Below are 19977 nucleotides of genomic sequence, written 5' to 3'. Positions count from 1 at the left end.
AAAAGAAACCTAGATCGGGATTTCCTCCGCCGCAAGCCTCTGTAGCCACCAAAAACCAATCTGGAGCCCATTCTGGCACCCTGCCGGAGGGGGAATCCATCTCCGGTGGCCATCTTCATCATCCCGACGATCTCCATGACGAGGAGGGAGTAGTTCTCCCTCGGGGCTGAGGGTATGTACCAGTAGCTATGTGTTTGATCTCTCTCTCTCTCTCGTGTTCTTCAGATGTCTTGATCTCGATGTACCGCGGGCTTTGCTACTATAGTTGGATATTAAGATGTTCTTCCCCCTCTCCCTTCTTGTAATGGATTGAGTTTCCCCTTTGAAGTTATCTTATCGGATTGATTCGTTGAGAACACTTGATGTATCTCTTGCATGTTTCCAGCTGTGGTGATCAACTTGCGGGTTTGTGACATTCGGAACCTACGTATATGGGTTGGCACACGTTTGGATATTCATGTGAGTACTTGATGTATGTTTTGGTGATCAACTTGCGGGTTTCGTGACATTGAGAACCTATGCATATGGGTTGGCACACATTTTGACTCTCCGGTAGAAACTTCGGGGCACTCTTTGAAGTTCTATGTGTTGGTTGAATAGATGATTTTGAGATTGTGTGATGCATATCGTATAATCATGCCCACGGATACTTGAGGTGACAATGGAGTATCTAGGTGACATTAGGGTCTTGGTTGATATGTGTCTTAAGGTGTTATTCTAGTACGAACTCTATGATGGATCGAACGGAAAGAATAGCTTCGTGTTATTTTACTACGGACTCTTGAATAGTTCGATCAGAAAGAATAACTTTGTGGTGGTTTCGTACCCGACAATAATCTCTTCGTTTGTTCTCCGCTATCAGTGACTTTGGAGTGACTCTTTGTTGCATGTTGAGGGCTAGTTATATGATCCAATTATGTTATCATTGTTGAGAGAACTTCACTAATGAAAGTATGAACCCTAGGCCTTGTTTCCACGAATTGCAATACCGTTCGTGCTCGCTCTTACTATTAGTTACTTTGTTGTTTTTGAAGTTTCAGATTACAAAAACCTATATCTACCATCCATATTGCACTTGTATCACCATCTCTTCGCCGAACTAGTGCACCTATAAAATTTACCATTGTATTGGGTGTGTTGGGGACACAAGAGACTCTTTGTTATTTGGTTGCAGGGTTGCTTGAGAGAGACCATCTTCATCCTACGCCTCCCGTGGATTGATAAACCTTAGGTCACCCACTTGCGGGAAAATTGCTATTGTCCTACAAACCTCTGCACTTGGAGGCCCAACAATGTATACAAGGAGAAGGTTGCGTAGTAGACATCACCCCTCACATAGAGGAGAAAGTGATTGGTGGAGATGTGGATCTAGATATCCTCTCTCTTTTCCCTCAAGAACTAGCAAGAATTATTGGAGGGATTGAGTGTTAGCAAGCTCTAAGAAGGTCAACAATGGGGGAAGAACACGAGCTCAACGTGTAGATTAGGTCCAATGAGGAAGAAGACCTCCTTTATATAGAGGGGGAAAGAATCCAACCGTTACCCCCACTCACAGCCCGACTAGAGCGGTACTACCGCTGCTCCGAGCGGTACTACCGCTCCCAGAAAGTCCGAGGGAGCGGTAGTAAAAAATTACTACTGCTCCGGGGGCGGTACTAGCGCTGGCACCATGAGCGGTACTAACGCTAGATACTGAAACTGCTCTAACTTTCGCATACGAACTCCGAATCGAGCAAACTCAAGCTTGTTGAATTCACAACGACAAGAGCTATCCAACAGTGACATAATATCTTAAGAACATACAGTTAGAAAATGCCAATTATATAGAGAAGTGAGACCTCTATGAATGAAGAACCGGCAAAAACTTCCAACATCGAAAACATCATAGAAGATGCATATGGACTCCGTTTTCGATGAACTCGAGCTTGTCATGAAGATGACCATAAGCTCTAAAACTCACAAAGAAAAACACCAAACAAGAACCAAGAAATATGATGCAAGGATGCAAATGATTTGAGCTCTCAACGAACGATACGATCAAGTTACTCACTTGAGAGCCCCCCTTGACAGTACGACAATCTATCCTAAAATATAAAACCTACCAAGGGCAAACCTATACCTTGCACCTAGTCCTCTTGAGCTAGATGATGATGATCTTGGCTTCCTCAAGATGGACCACCTTTCTTGATTGCCTTGGTTTGACGAAGACTAGTTGATTTCTCCCCCATACTCACTATGGGTGAGCCACTCTTCAGCACATCTTCGCAAGTCCATTGCCACCACAATGGACGGCAAGCTTCAAGCATGATATCTTCGTGATGCTCCACTTGAACTTGCACACCACAATATTGATGACGATCACCACTTGATGTCATCCTTCATAGGTTGAATGAGATCTTCCTCTTAACGCAAACCCATGGAGACACACCTAACCCTACATAGAACTCTCACAAGGACCATGGGTTAGTACACAAAAGCGTTATGGACAATGCTTACCATACCATGGGATCACTTGATCCCTCTCGGTACATGTTGTACACTTTGTGTGTTGATCATCTTGATTTACTCTTTGCTTAGTCTTGATAAACCTTGTGTCTTTGTGACCAATCTTTGGATAATACCTTGAATACCACCTTCGTCATCATATAAACTCCTTGACACCAACAGATGGACTTCCAGAAGTGCTTATGGACAAATCCTTCGAATATAACTTAAGGCAACCATTAGTCCATAGGTATTGTCATCAATTACCAAAACCACATATGGAGAAATATGGTCCAACAATCTCCCCCATTCTAGTAATTGATGACAATCAGTACAAGAGAGTTTATATAAGGAAATAAGCATAACCAAGCGCACACATACAAAGCTATAATGCATGCGTACAAGATGTAAATGCTTAAGCAATAAAAGCAAAACACTCTATGCATCACCAAACTAAACTCACTAAACTTCTCGCCCATTGGCATCGACTGCCAAAATGGACAAACAGTTTAGAAAGCCAATATAGAGGTGGTCCTCCAAAAAGTGTGTACTTCTCAGCAATAGTGCAAAGAAATACACAAATACAATGATAAACGTTGGAGGAAAACGAACTATATTGAGGACCCAAATATTACAAGAAGGATCGTATGTCACAAATACATACAAACGAGAGAAGCACATAATCAAAAGATAGCAATAGGAACAAGCAATCATATGGTCCTTTGAACCACTTGAATAAAACATATTATGATAAGGACAATAATGTGTTTTATCAAAACTAGAGAAGCTCCCCATGATTTGTGCACTAATAATATTTTTTTTGTATTTGATACAAGTGCACAAAATAGGATCATTGCTCCCCCAAAATTAATAAAAGAACACAACAAGTGCAAGAAAATAGATGAGACAATAAGTATATCACTTGCACAATACATATGGTTGAGCAACATGTAAAAGAGGGAACTTAAGAGTAGGCTCAACCAAAATAATGTGTGTGAGTCATGGCAAGGCACTTGAGAAGACTAAGCTGAGCATGAGCATTACTCATCAATATAGTCTTGAAGAAATAAAAACAAAGTGCAAGACATATCCTTCCCCCACACACACTACTAGCAAATAGGTTCACAAGCTTACTAATAAACAAATTGAGAACCAACACTTGTGACAACCCATGGTGAAGAAAGGAAATAATAACCTTGTCAAGAGAAGGGATACCAACCAAAATGTCAACACCCTTATCAAGACAGGTATGAGGAAAAATAATCTTCACCATCAACGAGTGCATCAAGATGCAAGGATAAAAGATCCGCACTCAAGACAAATCCTTTCACGAAGCCACCAAAAACTGAAAAAGGAAATGCAACGGTGGATTTGAAAAAAAGAGGATATCAACTAGAGATGTAACTTCTCTCATGTGTAAAAGATTCTAGGTAGAAGAAAATCATGATGATATATATCCACAAAGAAAGATGTACACACGAAATGGTTACAAGAAGGTACAAACAAGATATCCAAAAGGAAGTCATAAATATACCAATAAGATATTTGCTTGAAAGCATAGCACATGGCCTACTATCTTATTATTGTACAATACGAACTTCCAACTTATGAACGTCAAAGACATCCCAACTAGCAATAAAACATCATCATTCGGATGCTTGGAGGAAGGAAACAAGTACCACAAGAACGAATCAAGAAATTCATGCCATGATGCAACCTACGAAAGGTTGAATGCAAGAAATGAATGCATAAAGTAGATACTTGTTACCGAGATAGCACTAGATTGATGTAGTAGATAGTTGTTTGTTGATCATCCTAACTTGGCTCCAATAATCACATGGTGTTACCACCTTCCTTGTAGGTGAGCCGAGCATTCAATGCCTCTCCAGTTGTTCCTAGAACAACAAAACAAACAAAATGGTGCCCAAACTCATTGGGACCAAAGAGTTAGAAAACCAACAATACATAGGACAAACTCCACATAAATATGTGCATATAGATATGAAATTGAATTTCACGCACACTTTAGCCAATTTATGACAAGGTGGAGTTTCCCTTATATATCGGGTCAAGGAAAGAAAGCATGCAAAAGAAACTATATGCATATAGTAAATATGCATGCTCAAGGCATTCAAAAATCAAATCAACACGTAGTTGATAAGACACCAACAGACAAGGTATCAAGTGAAAATAAACTACCAAACGAAAAATTATCACTTGAAGGATACCAGTTAAAAGATACATCAAAGAATGATATCCATTGACACATGCCAGACAAAAGGAAACAAGATACCAACTCAAGGAAAATAAACACGAGGTATCTAGTTTCCAAAAGAGCTAGGTTCCAAACAAACCAAACCCTCTCCAAATTTTCATGATGGCGCAAAGCATCATAAAGAGCAAGACTTTCCTCCCATCAACACACACTTGATGGGGATCAAAAGATTTTACGATAGACGTATAAAGAGCGTGTTCCAAAGAAAATAGGATAGCTCCCCCAAGGGATGTGCATTATATATAATTTCCATTTGAATACAAAATGCACAAGATGGTATCATCACTTTCTCTCTATCTGTAGAAACACAAGACATGTTCAAACCAATCCACAAGAGGCAAGGAAGACAATTGATACATAAAATCCTATGTAAAGATGATTAACAATTTCTACCACATGAAGGGAATACCAATTGTCAAAGGACAAGAAGTATTTGGAAACAATTTCCATTGGTAGATTGGAAAAATATCCAACATCATCTTTACTCCTAAAATGAAAGCAAATGGCACTTGTAGAGCTAACATGCCACCTAGGAACAAGGCAATGTAGAATATCAACACTAAGTGGCATTACCTCAAATATACACATTTTCTAGGCTTGTAATATGCACATAGCATATTACTCCCCCATAATGTGATAACCTAACATTATTAACAAGTGGCAAATGAAACACAACAAGAGATAATTAATGGACCATTTGGAATCTGAATTTCTCATGAGCAGGACATACGAGCTAGAGTCTAGATAAATTTGTAATATCAATACTAAGCGGTATTAATCATGTATACACATTTATAGGATTGTGAGGTGCGCAGAGCACATCACTCCCCCACAATGGGATAATCCATTAATCTCTCAAAAGAGCCAACAAAGATACAAACAAGATGCAAAGAGGCTCAATACAAGACTCACATGTACATGATGTGCAAATCGATATACACATATTGATTACTCAAGATAAACAAGTTGGAAGCACAAAATATACAAACATATCCATGGTACAAAACCACATTATGCAAAGGGGAAAGTAACTAACATTGTGACCAATTTAAGTACAAGTTACCATAAGGAGGCACATTGGATATAAGATAGAAACTCGATAATCCAAATGACTTGACTTGAGATAATATAAATTATGAAGGTCCCTTAATTCTTCAATATGAAACCAAGTCTCCAATGTCCTCCACGATCACCTATTGATCAAGTTTGAGCTTGTTGGTCCCCAACCACGTTGGGTGCTAAGAGGTTAGTCACAATAGGCTTGGCTGCCGAAATGGTTCTTTTCTTGACACCACTTTGAGTACCAACAAACTTGGCAAACACATTGCCAACCTTATCCTTCCCAAGAGAATAGATATCATCAATAATGATTGGGTTGGATAAATTACCTCTCGTGCAAGAAGAAGCGAAGTGACCCTTCTCACGACATAAGTAGCAACATCTACCCTTTACTTTCTTCCTAATTGATTTCTCAACTTGAGGAATGTTGGCTTGGGTCTTCTTGGGAATAGGCCTTTTTTCAACTTGAAGTTGAGTATGTGATTGAACTTGTGGCCACTTCCCTTGTTGCTTGTGACTTTCGGGCTTCTTATTTAATGAGCAAGATCTAACATGGTGCCCTTCAATTTTGCACTTGAAGCAAACAATCTTGGCAGAATTCTTGACTTGTTCTTGGCCCTTCTTATTGAAGCTTTTGGACTTGTTCTTCTTGTTAGAGTTGAACCCAAGTACACCTTTGTCAATTGGGGATTTTTTCCCACACAAGACATTGTTGAGTGTGTACATCCCTTCCTGACTTATTTCCAAATCTTTATTCAATGAAGTGACTTGGGCGTTGAGCTCTTCGATTTCCTCTACATGGTTACTATAAACACAAGTACTAGAGGAAGTCTAAGCTTCATTGTTAGAGCAAGAAGGCAAAGAAAGTAATTCATCACAAGATGTAGTAACATTATTAGTAGACGAATTACGAGGACTAGCACATGATAATATAGCATTTTCACTAGAAGTAGTGCTAATGTCCACATGATGCTTACTTGATGTTACCTTGGTAGTAGTAGGCTCATGAGCTAATTTTAGCACATTATCGGATACTAGAAGATCATCATGAGAGCTTGTGAGCATTACATGACTTTCTTCCAATTTCCCATGATTACTAGATAGCAACTCAAGTTGAGCCCTTATCTCAACATTCTACTTTAAAATGGATGCTTCCCAAGAAATAGAGTTAGCAGCACAAGCATCATTATTAACAATAAGAGGAGAAGGAAACTTGGCAAGCTCTTTAGCATATGACGCTTCAAGTTGAGCATGAGGCTCGGTGAGTTCGATGAGCGAACTCTTAATAGCCATTGAGCCATTTTCGAGGTGCTCATAGTCCTCAAGTAGTTTAGCATGTGCAACTTCAAGCTTATCATTTTAGTTCTAAAATCATTAGCCACCTCAAGAGCTCTATCATGAGATTCCTTTAATCTAGTTAATTCTAGAGCAAAGGTCTCCTCAAGAGATTCCTTGGTGGTTTGTTCATTTTCAAGAGCTTGAGATAGCTCCGCGATCTCTTTAGCGTAATCATGATCATCACCTTCCATTCTCTCAATGGTGGCCTCATGCTCCTCGAGATGAGCTTCCAACTCCTCAATATATTTCTTCCCCACAGTGGCAATCGACATGATTTGCATGAAGTTGGAACAAGCAAGTTTATTGATACGTCTCAAACGTATCTATAATTTTTGATGGTTTCACGTTGTTATCTTGTCTTCTTTGGTTGTTTTATGTACATTTTATATCTTTTTTGGGACTAACTTATTAATTCAGTGCCAAGTGCCACTTCCTGTTTTTTCCGTGTTTTTGACTCTTTTCAGATCTGATTTTGGAACGGAGTCCAAACGGAAGAAAAACCCCAAAATGATTTTTTCCTGAACGGAAGAAGATCAGGGGGCCTTTGGGCCAAGCCAGGTGGGCTCCAGGGAGCCTACAAGCCCCCACTCCGCCACCAGGGGGAGGCGGCGGTGGGCAGGCTTGTGGCCTCCCTGGACGCCCCCTGACCTAGATCTTTGGCCTATAAATTCCCAAATATTCCGCAAAAAATCAGGGGAGGCTCGAAAATACTTTTCCGCCGCCGCAAGTTTCCGTTTCCGTGAGATCTCATCTGGAGACCCTTCCCGGCGCCCTCCCGGAGGGCACTTTGGAGTTGGAGGGCTTCTTCATCATCATCATTGCCCCTCCAATAACTCATGAGTAGTTCACTTCAGACCTACGGGTCCGTAGTTAGTAGCTAGATGGCTTCTTCTCTCTCTTGGATCTTCAATATCAAGTTCTCCATGATCTTCATGGAGATCTATCCGATGTAATCTTCTTTGGCGGTGTGTTTGTCGAGATCCGATGAATTGTGGATTTGTGATCAGATTATCTATGATATATATTTGAGTCTTTTCTGATTTCTTATATGCATGATTTGATATCCTTTTAAGTCTCTCCGAGTCTTGGGTTTTGTTTGGCCAACTAGATCTATGATTCTTGCAACGGGAGAAGTGCTTGGTTTTGGATTCTACCATGTGGTGACCTTTCCCACTGACAGTAGGGGCAGCAAGGCACACATCAAGTAGCTGTTGGAAATATGCCCTAGAGGCAATAATAAATTAGTTATTATTATCTTTCTTTGTTCATGATAATCGTTTATTATCCATGCTATAATTGTATTGATTGGAAACACAGTGCATGTGTGGATACATAGACAAAACACTGTCCCTAGTAAGCCTCTAGTTGACTAGCTCGTTGATCAAAGATGGTCAAGGTTTCCTGACCATAGGCAAGTGTTGTCACTTGATAACGGGATCACATCATTAGGAGAATCATGTGATGTACTAGACCCAAATTAATAGACGTAGCATGTTGATCGTGTCATTTTGTTGCTACTGTTTTCTGCGTGTCAAGTATTTGTTCCTATGACCATGAGATCATATAACTCACTGACACCGGAGGAATGCTTTGTGTGTATCAAACGTTGCAACGTAACTGGGTGACTATAAAGATGCTCTACAGGTATCTCCGAAGGTGTTCGTTGAGTTAGTATGGATCAAGACTGGGATTTGTCACTCCGTATGACGGAGAGGTATCTCGGGGCCCACTCGGTAATACAACATCACACACAAGCCTTGCAAGCAATGTGACTTAGTGTAAGTTGCGGGATCTTGTATTACGGAACGAGTAAAGAGACTTGCCGGTAAACGAGATTGAAATAGGTATGCGGATACTGACGATCGAATCTCGGGCAAGTAACATACCGAAGGACAAAGGGAATGACATACGGGATTATATGAATCCTTGGCACCGAGGTTCAAACGATAAGATCTTCGTAGAATATGTAGGATCCAATATGGGCATCCAGGTCCCGCTATTGGATATTGACCGAGGAGTCACTCGGGTCATGTCTACATAGTTCTCGAGCCCGCAGGGTCTGCACACTTAAGGTTCGACGTTGTTTTATGCGTATTTGAGTTATATGGTTGGTTACCAAATGTTGTTCGGAGTCCCGGATGGGATCACGGACGTCACGAGGGTTTTTGGAATGGTCCGGAGACGAAGATTGATATATAGGATGACCTCATTTTGTTACCGGAAAGTTTTCGGGCATTACCGGAAAAGTTTTGGGCTCATCGGTTGTGTACCGGGAGTGCCGGGAGGGGTGACGGGGACCATCGAGAGGGGTGTCACGCCCCAAGGGGTCTCATGGGCTATGGGAAGAGATAAACCAGCCCCTAGTGGGCTGGAATAAGTTCCCACTAAGGCCCATAAGGTTTGAGAAGGGAAAAACACAAGGTGGAAAGAGTTTCCAAGTGGGAAGGTGGAATCCTACTCCAAGTAGGATTGGAGTAGGACTCCTCCACCTCAAATTTCGGCCAAACCTTGAGGGTTTGAGGCTGCCTCCTCCCCTCCCTCCCTCCTATATATAGTGGGGTTTTAGGGCTGATTTGGGACAACTTTTGCCACGGCAGCCCGACCACATACCTCCACGGTTTTACCTCTAGATCGCGTTTCTGCGGAGCTCGGGCGGAGCCCTGCTGAGATTAGATCACCACCAACCTCCGGAGCACCGTCACGCTGCCGGAGAACTCATCTACCTCTCCGTCTCTCTTGCTGGATCAAGAAGGCCGAGATCATCGTCGAGCTGTACGTGTGTTGAACGCGGAGGTGCCGTCCGTTCGGCACTAGATCGGAGCGGATCGTGGGACGGATCGCGGGACGGTTCGTGGGGCGGATCGAGGGACGTGAGGACGTTCCACTACATCACCCGTGTTCACTAACGCTTCTGTTGTGCGATCTACAAGGGTACGTAGATCGGAAATCCCCTCTCGTAGATGGACATCACCATGATAGGACTTCGTGCGCGTAGGAAAATTTTTGTGTCCCATGCGACGTTCCCCAACAGTGGCATCATGAGCTAGGTTCATGCGTAGATGTCTTCTCGAGTAGAACACAAAAGTTTTTGTGGGCGGTGATGTGCGTTTTGCTGCCCTCCTTAGTCTTTTCTTGATTCCGCGGTATTGTTGGATCGAAGCGGCTTGGACCGACTTTACTTGTACGCTTACGAGAGACCGGTTTCATCGCTACGAGTAACCCCCTTGCTCAAAGATGACTGGCAAGTGTCGGTTTCTCCAACTTTAGTTGAATCGGATTTGACCGAGGAGGTGCTTGTATAAGGTTAAATAGCAATTCATATATCTCCGTTGTGGTGTTTGCGTAAGTAAGATGCGATCCTACTAGATTCCCATGGTCACCACGTAAAACATGCAACAACAAAATTAGAGGACGTCTAACTTGTTTTTGCAGGGTATGCTTGTGATGTGATATGGCCAACGATGTGATGTGATATATTGGATGTATGAGATGATCATGTTGTAATAGATAATATCGACTTGCACGTTGATGGTACGGCAACCGGCAGGAGCCATAGGGTTGTCTTTAAACTAACATTCGTGCTTGCAGATGCGTTTACTCTATTGCTAGGACGTAGCTTTAGTAGTAATAGCATGAGTAGCACGACAACCCCGATGGCGACATGTTGATGGAGATCATGATGATGGAGATCATGGTGTGACGCCGGTGACAAGAAGATCGTGCCGGTGCTTTGGTGATGGAGATCAAGAAGCACATGATGATGGCCATATCATGTCACTTACGAATTGCATGTGATGTTAATCCTTTATGCACCTTATCTTGCTTAGAACGACGGTAGCATTATGAGGTGATCTCTCACTAAAATTTCAAGACGAAATTGTGTTCTCCCCGACTGTGCACCGTTGCGACAGTTCTTCGTTTCGAGACACCACGTGATGATCGGGTGTGATAGACTCAACGTTCACATACAACGGGTGCAAAACAGTTGCACACGCGGAACACTCGGGTTAAGCTTGACGAGCCTAGCATGTGCAGACATGGCCTCGGAACACATGATACCGAAAGGTCGAGCATGAATCGTATAGTAGATATGATTAGCATAGAGATGCTTACCACTGAAACTATTCTCGACTCACGTGATGATCGGACTTGAGATAGTGGATTTGGATCATGTACCACTCAAATGACTAGAGAGATGTACTTTTTGAGTGGGAGTTCTTAAGTAATATGATTAATTGAACTAATTGTCATGAACATAGTCTAATGGTCTTTGCGAATTACGATGTAGCTTGCGCTATAGCTCTACTATTTTTTATATGTTCCTAGAGAAAATTTAGTTGAAAGTTGATAGTAGCAAACTTTGCAGAGGATTGTACTCATTGCTGCGCAGAAGGCTTATGTCCTTAATGCACCACTCGGTGTGCTGCACCTCGAGCGTCGTCTGTGGATGTTGTGAACATCCGACATACACGTTTCTGATGACTACACGATAGTCCAGTGCAAAATACTTAATGGCTTAGAAGCAAGGCGCCGAAGACATTTTGAAACGTCACGGAACATAAGTGATGTTCTAAAGAGATGAAATTGTGATTTCATGCTTGTGCCCTTGTTAAGAGGTACGAGACCTCCGACAAGATTCTTTGTCCACAAAGTAAAGGAGAAAAGCTCAATCGTTGAGGGTGTGCTCAGATTATCTAAGTACGACAATCGCTTGAATCAAGTGGGAGTTAATCTTCCAGATGAGATAGTGATGGTTCTCCAAAGTCACTGCCACCAAGCTGTGAGAGCTTCGTAATGAACTATAACATATCAAGGATAGATACAATGATCCTTGAGCAATTCGCGATGTTTGACACTGCGAAAGTAGAAATCAACAAGGAGCATCAATAGTTGATGGTTAGTAAAACCACTAAGTTTGAAGAAAGGCAAGGGCTAGAAGGGATGCTTCGTGAAACAGCAAAACAATTGCTGTACTAATGAAGAGACCCAAGATTAAACCCAAACCCGAGACTAAGTGCTTCTGTAATGAGGGGAACAGTCACCGAGGCGGAGCGACTCTAGATACTTGGTAGATAAGAAGGCTGGCAAAGGTCGAAAGAAGTATATTTGATATACATGATGTTGATGTGTACTTTACTAGTACTCCTAGTAGCATGAGGGTATTAGATACCGGTTCGGTTGCTAAGTGATTAGTAACACGAAATGAAAGCTAATAAACGAAGACTAGCTAAAGGCGAGGTGACGATACGTGTTGGAAGTGTTTCCAAGGTTGATATGATCAAACGTCGCACGCTCCCTCTACCATCGGGATTGGTGTTAAACCTAAATAATTGTTATTTGGTGCTTGCGTTAAGCATGAACATGATTGGATCGTGTTTATTGCAATACGATTATTCATTTAAAGAGAATAATGGTCACTCTATTTGCTTGAATAATCACCTTCAATGGTTTATTGAATCTCGATTGTAGTGTTACACATGTTCATGATATTGGTGCCAAAAGATACGAGGTAATGATGATAGTACCACTTACTTGTGGCACTGCCGCTTGAGTCATGTTGGTATAAATTGCATGAAGAGGCTCCATGCTGATGGATCTTTATACTCACTTGATTTTGAATCACTAGTGACATGCAAATCATACCACATGAGCAAAGCCTTGTTTTCATTGAGATGAAACAAGATAGTAACTTGTTGGAAGTGATACATTTTGATGTATGCAGTCCAATGGGTGCTGAGGCACGCAGTGGATATCATTATGTTCTTACTTCAATGACGATTTGAGTAGATACAAGAGTATTTACTTAATGAATCACAAGTCTAAAATATTGAAAAGTTCAATTCTGTTTCAGAGTGAAGTTCGTCGTAACAAGAGGATAAACAATCTACGATATGATCATAGAAATGAATATCTGAGTTACGAGTTTTGGTACGCAGTTAACACAATGTGGAAATTGTTTCGCAGTTCATGCCACCTGGAACATCATAGTGTGATGATGTGTCTGAACGTCATAGACACGCACTATTTGGTATGGTGCATGCTATGATGTCTCTTATCGAATTACCACTCTCGTTTATGGGTTATGCATTAGAGACAACCGCATTCACTTTAAATAGGGCACCGCGTATTTCCGTTGAGATGACACAGTATAGACTGAGGTTTAGAGAAATCTAAACTATCGTTTCTTGAAAGTTTGGGGCTTCGACACTTATGTGAAAAAGTTTCAGTCTGATAAGCTCGGACCCAAAGCGGATAAATGCATCTTCATAGGATATCCAAAACAGTTGGGTACATCTCCTATCTCAGATCCGAAAGAAAAGTGTTTGTTTCTAGAAACGGATCCTTTCTCGAGGAAAGGTTTCTCTCGAAAGAATTGAGTGGGAGGGTGGTAGAACTTAATGAGGTTATTGAACCATCACTTCAACCAGTGTGTAGCAGGGCGCAGGAAGTTATTCCTGTGGCGCCTACACCAATTGAAGTGAAAGCTGATGATGGTGATCATCGTGCATCAGATCAAGTTACTACAAACCTCGCAGGTTGACAAGGTCGCGTACTACTGCAGAGTGGTACGGTAACCCTGTCTTGGAGGTCATGTTGTTGAGCAACAGTGAACCTACGAGTTATGGAGAAAGCAATGCTGGGCCCGGATTCCGACAAATGGCTGGAAGCCATGAAATCCGAGAGAGGATCCATGTATGAAAACAAAGTGTAGACTTTGGAAGAACTACTTGATGATCATAGGACGGTTGAGTAAAGATGGATCTTTAAAAGGAAGACATACGATGATGGTGATAAGTCACTATTAAGAAAAGCTCGACTTGTCGCAAAGATGTTTCTGACAAGATCAAACAGTTGACTATGATGAGACTTTCTCACTCGTAGCGATGCTAAAAGTATGTTAGAATTATGTTAGTAGTTGTTGCATTATTTATGAAATATTGCACATAGGATGTCAAAACATTGTTTCCTCGACGGTTTCCTTGAGCAAACATTGTATGTGATACAACCAGGAGGTTTTGTCGATCCTAAAGATACTAGCAAGTATGCAAGCTCCAACGATCCTTCAATGGACTCGTGCAAGCATCTCGGAGTTGGAATATACACTTTGATGAGATGATCAAAGATTTTCGGTTTGTACAAGGTTTATGAGAAACTTGTATTTCCAAAGAAGTGACTGGGAGCACTATAGAATTTCTGATAAGTATATGTGGTTGACATATTGTGGATCATAAGTAATATAGAATTTCTGTAAAGCATACAAGGTTGTTTGAAAGGAGTTTTCAAAGTAGTACCTGGATTGCGCTACTTGAACGTTGGGCATCAAAGATCTATGGAGATAGATCGAAAGCGCTTAATGGAAGTTTCAACAAGATCCATGCCTTGACAAGTTTTTGAAGGAGTTCAAAATAGATTAGCAAAGAAGGAGTTCTTGGTTGCGTTGTGAGGTGTGAATTTGAGTAAGACACAAAATCCGACCCTCGCAGAATAAAGAGAATAGATGAAGGTCGTCTTCTATGCCTTGGCCGTAGAATCTGAAGTATGCCAAACTGGGTACCGCACCTGATGTGTGTCTTGACTCAAAGTCTGTTGAGAGGTACAGAGAGTGATCCATGGTTGAATCACTAGCAGCGGTCAAAATTTATCCTTAGTAACTGATGGACTAAGGAATTTTCCTCGATTATGGAGGTGGTTAAAGAGTTCGTCGTAAAGGGTTACGTCGATGCAAGCTTTGACACTAATCCGAATAACTATGAGTAGTGAAACGGATTTGTATAGTAGAGTAGATATTTGGAGTATTTCCGAATAGCACATAGTAGCAACATCTATAAGATGACATAAAGATTTGTAAATAACACACGGATCTGAAAGTTTCAGAACCGTTGACTAAAACCTCTCTCGCGAGCAAGACGTGATCAGACCCCATAACTATATGGGTGTTGGATTCGTTGGAATCACATGGTGATGTGAACTAGATTATTGACTCTAGTGCAAGTGGGAGACTGTTGGAAATATGCCCTAGAGGCAATAATAAATTAGTTATTATTATCTTTCTTTGTTCATGATAATCGTTTATTATCCATGCTATAATTGTATTGATTGGAAACACAGTGCATGTGTGGATACATAGACAAAACACTGTCCCTAGTAAGCCTCTAGTTGACTAGCTCGTTGATCAAAGATGGTCAAGGTTTCCTGACCATAGGCAAGTGTTGTCACTTGATAACGGGATCACATCATTAGGAGAATCATGTGATGGACTAGACCCAAATTAATAGACGTAGCATGTTGATCGTGTCATTTTGTTGCTACTGTTTTCTACGTGTCAAGTATTTGTTCCTATGACCATGAGATCATATAACTCACTGACACCGGAGGAATGCTTTGTGTGTATCAAACGTTGCAACGTAACTGGGTGAATATAAAGATGCTCTACAGGCATCTCCAAAGGTGTTCGTTGAGTTAGTATGGATCATGACTGGGATTTGTCACTCTGTATGACGGAGAGGTAACTCGGGGCCCACTCGGTAATACAACATCACACACAAGCCTTGCAAGCAATGTGACTTAGTGTAAGTTGTGGGATCTTGTATTACGGAACGAGTAAAGAGACTTGCCGGTAAACGAGATTGAAATAGGTATGCGGATACTGACGATCGAATCTCGGGCAAGTAACATACCGAAGGACAAAGGGAATGACATACGGGATTATAGGAATCCTTGGCACCGAGGTTCAAACGATAAGATCTTCGTAGAATATGTAGGATCCAATATGGGCATCCAGGTCCCGCTATTGGATATTGACCGAGGAGTCACTCGGGTCATGTCTACATAGTTCTCGAGCCCGCAGGGTCTGCACACTTAAGGTTCGACGTTGTTTTATGCGTATTTGAGTTATATGGTTGGTTACCGAATGTTGTTCGGAGTCCCGGATGGGATCACGGACGTCACGAGGGTTTCCGGAATGGTCCGGAGACGAAGATTGATATATAGGATGACCTCATTTTGTTACCGGAAAGTTTTCGGGCATTACCGGAAAAGTTTCGGGCTCATCGGTAGTGTACCGGGAGTGCCGGGAGGGGTGACGGGGACCATCGAGAGGGGTGTCACGCCCCAAGGGGTCTCATGGGCTATGGGAAGAGATAAACCAGCCCCTAGTGGGCTGTAATAAGTTCCCACTAAGGCCCATAAGGTTTGAGAAGGGAAAAACACAAGGTGGAAAGAGTTTCCAAGTGGGAAGGTGGAATCCTACTCCAAGTAGGATTGGAGTAGGACTCCTCCACCTCAAATTTCGGCCAAACCTTGAGGGTTTGAGGCTGCCTCCTCCCCTCCCTCCCTCCTATATATAGTGGGGTTTTAGGGCTTATTTGAGACAACTTTTGCCACGGCAGCCCGACCACATACCTCCACGGTTTTACCTCTAGATCGCGTTTCTGCGGAGCTCGGGCGGAGCCCTGCTGAGATTAGATCACTACCAACCTCCAGAGCGCCGTCACGCTGCCGGAGAACTCATCTACCTCTCCGTCTCTCTTACTGGATCAAGAAGGCCGAGATCATCGTCGAGTTGTACGTGTGCTGAACGCGGAGGTGCCGTCCGTTCGGCACTAGATCGGAGCGGATCGTGGGACGGATCGCGGGATGGTTCGTGGGACGGTTCGCGGGGCGGATCGAGGGACGTGAGGACGTTCCACTACATCAACCGCGTTCACTAATGCTTCTGCTGTGTGATCTACAAGGGTACGTAGATCGGAAATCCCCTCTCGTAGATGGACATCACCATGATAGGACTTCGTGCGCGTAGGAATTTTTTTGTTTCCCATGCGACGTTCCCCAACAGTAGTTGCCATCAAGGGTAAAAAGATGGGGGTTTTATCATTGGTTTGAGATTATCCCTCTACTTCATGTCATCTTGCTTAAGGCGTTACTCTGTTCTTATGGACTTAATACACTAGATGCATGCTGGATAGCGGTCGAGGTGTGGAGTAATAGTAGTAGATGCAGAAAGTATCGGTCTACTTGTTTTGGACGTGATGCCTATAGATATAATCATTGCATAGATATCGTCACGACTTTGCGCGGTTCTATCAATTGCTCGACAGTAATTTGTTCACCCACCGTCTACTTGCTTTCATGAGAGAAGCCACTAGTAAACACTACGGCCCCAGGGTCTATTCACATCCATCGTTTACACCTCCGCTTTTACTTTGCTTTGTTACTTTGTTGCTTTCAGTTCTCACTCGGCAAACAATCTTTAAGGGATTGACAACCCCTTCATAGCGTTGGGTGCAAGCTTTTGTGTTTGTGCAGGATCTTGAGATACTCCTCCACCGGATTGATACCTTGGTTCTCAAACTGAGGGAAATACTTACCGTCACTGTGCTACATCACCCTTTCCGCTTCAAGGGAACACCAACGCAAGGCTCCAAGGCCATGGGGGAAATCCTTTGCATACTTGCCTAGGAAGTCCCTTAAGGCGTAGCCGCAGCTGAAGGATTCTGGTGCCGTCGACACACCTGTTTTTGGCGCCATTGGAAGGACTTTTGTGCATTAGCATAGCTGACATCATTTATTCTGATAAAGAGATTTTAAAATGATTTCACCCTTAATTTTGAAGGATGCAATATCATCACTCTCTTCATCTTTATCCTCATCCTCAGTATCATCAGCATCATCATCATGAGATATATTGGGATTCAAAGTAGGAGATACCTTTGAAACCTTCGCCATAAGGCAAAAGTGAGAAACAATAGATAATGATGTGGGATCCCTTGAAGCATCATTTAAGGCCACATATTGTTCCAAGGAGTGATGTATTTCCTCTACATTGTTAGCACAACAACTCGAGGAAATAGATACATTTTTATCATGGCAACAAGATATAGAAAGCATATCATCATGAGATTTAGTCAAGCAGTTTTTACATGATATGCACGGACTATCAACACAACCATGTAAAACATTTAGAGTGCTCAAAGTTTTAATGCCCAAAGATGAAGCATTGCAATAATATAGTGATGAAGGATCATCAACAATAAGCCCACTATCATCTTTGGAGTGATCTCCACTACTCACCATATCATTACCTTGCGGCAATCCACATGTAGGTGAAGTAGATGAAGTTGAGAACACCACACGACCGGAGGTGGAGGGAGAACAATCATTCCCACAAATCTTGGACGTACCATATTTATATTGAAGCTTTGTCCACAAATCATGAGCATCCCGGAATGGCATGAGTTGAAATATAACTACATTGCTCAAAGCATCAAAAGGCACATTAGAAGCTTGAGAATTGAGATAAAAGTTTTTCTCATCTTCTAAAGATATATTTTGAGAATCCTTTGGAGGAGAAAAAGGCATATCTACAATTGGCTCCAAATTTGGATCCATGACCCTAAAGTGATTAAGCATGTGAATTACCCAAACGTCAAAATTTGTGCCATCGAAACTAAGAGTGTCAGAGAATCCTAAACCCCTAGTAGACATCCTTACTCTCTAGGTGGTTAAACCTAATAAAGAGAGACCTAGCTCTGATACCAATTGAAAGGACGTGGATGTCGCCTAGAGGGGGTGAATAGGCGCTTTAAAATAATTATGGTTTAGGCTTGAACAAATGCGGAATAAAACTAACGTTTAATTTATCAAGTACAAAACCTAAAACAACTAGGCTCACCTATGTGCACCAACAACCTATGCTAAGCAAGATAAACAACTAAGTGATAGCAAGATATATGACAAGAAACAATAGGGCTATCACAAAGTGAAGTGTATAAGTAGGGAGACGACAATGTATCCCGAAATTCACACTTCCAAACTCAAGATTGTTGAATTCACAACGAAAAGAGCTATCGAACAACGACATAAAATCTTAAGAACATGCAATTAGAAAATGCCAATGATATAGAGAAGTGAGACCTCTATGAATGAAGAATCGGCAAAAACTTCCAACATCAAAAACATCATAGAAGATGCATATGGACTCCCTTTTCGATGAACTCGAGCTTGTCATGAAGATGACTATAAGCTCTAAAACTCACAAAGAGAAACACCAAACAAGAACCAATAAATATGATGCAAGGATGCAAATGGTTTGAGCTCTCAACGAACGATACGATCAAGCTACTCACTTGAGAGCCCCCCTTGACAGTACGACAATCTATCCTAAAATAGAAAACCTATCAAGGGCAAACCTATACCTTGCACCTAGTCCTCTTGAGCTAGATGATGATGAACTTGGCTTCCTCAAGATGGACCACCTTTCTTGATTTCCTTGGTTTGACGAAGACTAGTTGATTTCTCCCCCATACTCACTATGGGTGAGACACTCTTCAGCACATCTTCACAAGTCCATTGCCACCACAATGGATGGCAAGCTTCAAGCATGATATCTTCATGATGCTCCACTTGAACTTGCACGTCGCAATCTTGCTGGCGATCACCACTTGATGTCATCCTTCATAGGTTGAATGAGATGTTCCTCTTGACGCAAACCCATGGAGACACACCTAACCCTACATAGAACTCTCACAAGGATCATGGGTTAGTACACAAAAGCGTTATGGACAATGCTTACTGATGACCCACAAGTATAGGGGATCAATCGTAGTCCTTTCGATAAGTAAGAGTGTCGAACCCAACGAGGAGCAGAAGGATCTGACAAGTGGTTTTCAGCAAGGAAATATCTGCAAGCACTGAAATTATCGGTGACAAGCGATTGTGTGGTGAGATGATTCGTAGCAAGCAACAAGTAACAAAAGTAGCAAAGGTGCAGCAAAGTGGCCCAATCCCTTTTGTAGCAAGGGACAAGCCTAGACAAAGTCTTA

Source organism: Hordeum vulgare, chromosome 4H (assembly GCF_904849725.1).
Source record: "Hordeum vulgare subsp. vulgare chromosome 4H, MorexV3_pseudomolecules_assembly, whole genome shotgun sequence".
In the NCBI taxonomy this organism is placed as follows: Eukaryota; Viridiplantae; Streptophyta; class Magnoliopsida; order Poales; family Poaceae; genus Hordeum; species Hordeum vulgare.
The sequence above is the reverse complement of the archived record's forward strand: the minus strand, read 5'-3'. Positions refer to the sequence as shown.